Source organism: Eumetopias jubatus, unplaced genomic scaffold (genome assembly GCF_037043125.1).
Source record: "Eumetopias jubatus isolate StellerSeaLion01/CBP00866 unplaced genomic scaffold, mEumJub1_p1.0 scaffold_13, whole genome shotgun sequence".
In the NCBI taxonomy this organism is placed as follows: Eukaryota; Metazoa; Chordata; class Mammalia; order Carnivora; family Otariidae; genus Eumetopias; species Eumetopias jubatus.
Genome location: NW_028274819.1, coordinates 43,622,059 through 43,626,347, shown reverse-complemented (window position 1 = coordinate 43,626,347; position 4,289 = coordinate 43,622,059). Strand labels below are relative to the sequence as shown.

General features: G+C 44.3%; 1 pseudogene; it reads left to right on the top strand.

Annotated features, from left to right (window-relative positions):
- Positions 1 to 801: 801 nt before the first annotated feature.
- LOC114219427 (UBX domain-containing protein 2A pseudogene) lies at positions 802 to 3,860 on the top strand (annotated as a pseudogene).
- Positions 3,861 to 4,289: the final 429 nt, after the last annotated feature.

Here is a 4,289-nt window from a genome sequence, read left to right as displayed (position 1 = left end):
TAAATTTTCAGTTGAGATTCTCCAGGTAGTTTGACAGCTCAGAATCCCCCCAGGCTGAAGAGAATGAATTTGTGGTGTTGTTGCTACTCTGCTGCAGTTGTTATTGTTGTGGTTTTGGTGGTGTTGCTGAGTCTCATTCATACTCCAATTGTGTAGAATTGAAAGAGTTACCCATTAGGTGTAATCCTTCTAAATGCATAAAAACTCACATAAGAATTTTCAACCAGATGCAAGACTCTGGCATACCCTGATAAATCATCTTTTTAAAAAACTTTAAATGAAAAAGTGCAGGAATCTAACTTACAAGAATGTAAATACATGTTACAGGTAGAGTTTATCAGCTTGCCATGAAATTGTGTTTCCAAACAAGATTGTTTCCAACTTACCCTGATTTCTAGGTATAATGTTATGAAATAAGTTCATAAAATCAAGGGAAAAATAGTCAAATGACTTTTATTTTATTTTATTACTTTTTAGAGAGAGAGTGTGAGCAGGGAGGAGCAGGGGGAGGAGAGTATCTTAAGCAGGCTCCACACTTGGTGAGGAGCCCAATGTGGGGCTCAATCTCATGACCCTGAGATCATGACCTGAGCCAAAGTCAGGAGAGTCAAGACACTTAGCGCGCTCGGCGCCCGGCGGCGGAGGCCCGGGGAGGCAGGCCGGGTCCCAGCGGCGGGGCCCGCGAGCCTCAGCGGGTCTGGGGGCGGCGGTGCTCCTCGTCTGAGGAGCTCCAGCCCGACAGCGGCGGTGCAAACTGAGGACCAAGCCGGGAGGCGGCAGCACAGCTGCGCCCGGAGTAAGACAAAAGAATGAAAGAGGTAGATAATCTCGAAAGTATAAAAGAAGAATGGGTTTGTGAAACAGGATCTGACAACCAACCTCTTAGTGATGATCAACAAAGAAATTGTGAATATTTTGTTGACAGCCTTTTTGAGGAAGCTGAGAAGGTTGGTGCCAAATGCATGTCTCCCACTGAACAGAAGAAACAGGTCGATGTAAGTATAAAATTATGGAAAAATGGATTCACAGTCAATGATGATTTCAGAAGTTATTCTGATGGTGCAAGTCAGCAGTTTCTGAACTCCATCAAAAAAGGGGAATTACCTTTGGAATTACAGGGAATTTTTGATAAAGAGGAGGTGGATGTTAAAGTTGAAGACAAAAAAAATGAAGTATGTATGTCAACGAAGCCTGTGTTCCAGCCCTTCTCAGGACAGGGTCACAGACTAGGAAGTGCCACACGAAAAATTGTTCCTAAGGCAAAGAGTACTGAAGTTGAGAATAAAAATAATTTGTCTGTTGTTCGACTAAACAATCTGGAACCCATCACTAATGTACAGATCTGGTTAGCCAATGGAAAAAGGATCGTCCAGAAATTTAACATTTCTCATAGAGAGAGACAGAGCGAGGGAGGGAACATAGGCAGGGGGAGTGGAGGAGGGAGAAGCAGCCTTCCCGCTGAGCGGGGAGCCCTATGTGGGACTTGATCCCAGGACCTTGGGACCATGACCTGAGCCGAAGGCAGATGCCTTTGGACTGAGCCACCCAGGCGCCCCAAGAAGCGTATATTTAAATGGTGCCTTAGAATGTTCTTCTGTGACCCAAGCTCCTTTTAAATGGGAGGAAGTCAAACTAAACAGGTGGGAAATGGAAGAGGGGATTTGTTGTTCCAATCTAAGGTTGTTTCTTTTTAGGGAAATAAAATATTTTAATCTCAAAAAAAAAAAAAAGAGTCAGACACTTAACTGAGCCACCAGGGGCCCCTATTTAATTTTATTTAAAAAAATTTATTATTTTTAAAATTCCAGCATAATTAACATAATTTACATAATACATATTAGTTTCATGGGCATATATGGTGATTCAACAATTCCATTCATTACTCATCACAAGAACCTACTCACCCATCCCCCTACCCACCTCCCCTCTGGCAATCACCAGTTTGTTCTCCTCATTTTAGAGTCCATTTTTTTTTGTTTCTCTCTTTTTTTCTTTGTTTGCTTTGATGTTTACACATATGAGTGAAATCCTATGGTCTTTACTTTTCTTTGGCTGACTCCTTTCACTTAGCATTATGCCCTCTAGATCCATCCATGTTGTAAATGGGAAGATTTCATTCTTTTTTATGGCTGAGTCATATTCCATTACATATATACCACATCTTTATCCATTCATCTATCAGTGGACACTTGGGTTGCCTCCAAATTTGGCTACAATAAATAGTGCTGCAATAAACAGGGGTGCATTTGTCTTTTCAAAATAGTGTCTTCGTATCCTTTGGGTAAATACCGAGTAGTGGAATTACTGGATCATATGGCAATTGTATTTCTAATACTTTGAGGAACCTCCATACTGATTTCCACAGTGGGTGTACCAATTTGCATTCCCACCAATAGTGCATGAGGGTTCCTTTTTCTCCAAAATCTTGCGAACATTTGTTTGTTGTTTCTGATTTGAGCCATTCTGACAGGTGTGAGGTGATATCTCGATGTGGTTTTGACTCATATTTCTCTGGTGATTAATGATGTTGGGTTTCACATTTTTCACGTTTCTGTTGGCCATGTGTATGTCTTCTTTGGAGAAATGTCTTTTCATGTCTTCTGCCCATTTTTAAATTGGATCCTTTGCTTTTCGGTATTGAGTTGTACATGTTCTTTATATATTTTCAATACCAACCCTTTATTGGATATATCATTTGCAATTCTCTTTTCCCATTAAATAGGTTGTCTTTTAGTTTTGTGGATTGTTTCCTTCATTGTGCAGAAGATTTTTCTTTTGATATAGTCCTAATAGTTTATTTTTGCTTTTATTTCCCTTGCCTGAGTACTCGTATCTAGAAAATGTTTCTATGGCCAATGTCAGAGAAATTACTGCCCGTGCTGTCTTCTAGGATTTTTATGATTTCAGATCTCACATTTTAACCCAACACCATTTGTTGAAGAGACAATCTTTTTCCTACTGAGTATTCTTGCCTCCTTTGTCATAGATTAATCAACCATATACTCATGGGTTTCTCTCTGGGCTCTCTACTCTGTTCCACTGATCTAAGTGTAGAGATACTGGCCTTTAAAATAAAGCTTGAAATTGCTGGAAGTCACCCTAGCACCCTCTGGGTACACACCCTGATTCCTGTCACACATCACCAGCCTGGGGTTTGTAGCCACCAAAGATCTCAGAGTGAGAAATGAATGTTGGCTCTGAAGGCTTAAGGCGCACATGGCAGCCAGAGGGAAAGTCCTGAGCCTACAAAGTGAGGTGGCCACGAAATTGGCTACTAGAGCAGTCATTTCTTACCCATTCTGCAGTCACCACTGCACTGGTGAAAGGTACGGTTCATTCTCTCAACAGAAAAGTGCAGTCCAAGGACACATATATTTACAAATGATTTCACAGGGTTCTTAAGTTTGAAACCTCGAGTCTTGGAGTGGAAATCATTTCTGTGAAAGGATGTGGCACCTGAGAGCAGTCACCTACAGGAACCCCAAGTGGCAGAGCCCAACCTCCATGCCACTCAGTCTCTGCTGTGTCACCTTCACCAGTTTGGCCCTGCGCCTCCAGGTGGAAAGCCTATAGCCAAACTCAGGGCCTAAACTGCTGAGCCCCAAAGTCCCAGACTGGGTCTGTGTGTAGTCTCTAGGATGCACTGAGCCTGGGATCCACCATCCTGAGCCCTGTCCCTTGCTCAGCTCACTTTCCTTTGCTCTGTGCCTAAGTGCATTTGCATCCTACGAACCAAGTCTTCCATTGCTGATTCCCCTCCAGCCTTGCCAGTATACGGACGCTCTACAGAGTTCTCCAGCTGGGAGCTTTTATTCCCTCGTGGCAGTGCTGCGCCAAGGGTTAAAAAGGAGGAACGCTGAATAAGGACATCTTGGAAGCAAGATATCCCCAAGCAGAGGCCACCAAACGGCAAGGGGAAGAGATGCGGCACAAGGCAGGTGTGTCCTAAAGTGCTGAAGCTTTTGGGGACCGAGGAGAGGGGTGCCCCATGGTTCGTGTCACTGACGGCACACTCGGGGCTAGTCTCTGCCTGGCTGGGGTCTCTGCCTGCCCCCACAGCCCCGTGATGCAGCCTCGCCAACCGCGTTCACAGCCCGCCCTGTGGGCGGGGGGATTTGCAGCTGGGGGCTGCCAACACACCAGCAAAGGCTGCACTTGCAGTCGCATGCGGAGAGTGTGTAGAGGCTGAGGATTGTGCACTGCGCGCTCAGACTCGGAGAGCCCGGCAACAGTGAGAAGCTTCTTTCTAGGCACTCTGTGTGCTGAAGGCAACAAATCAGGACCTCAGA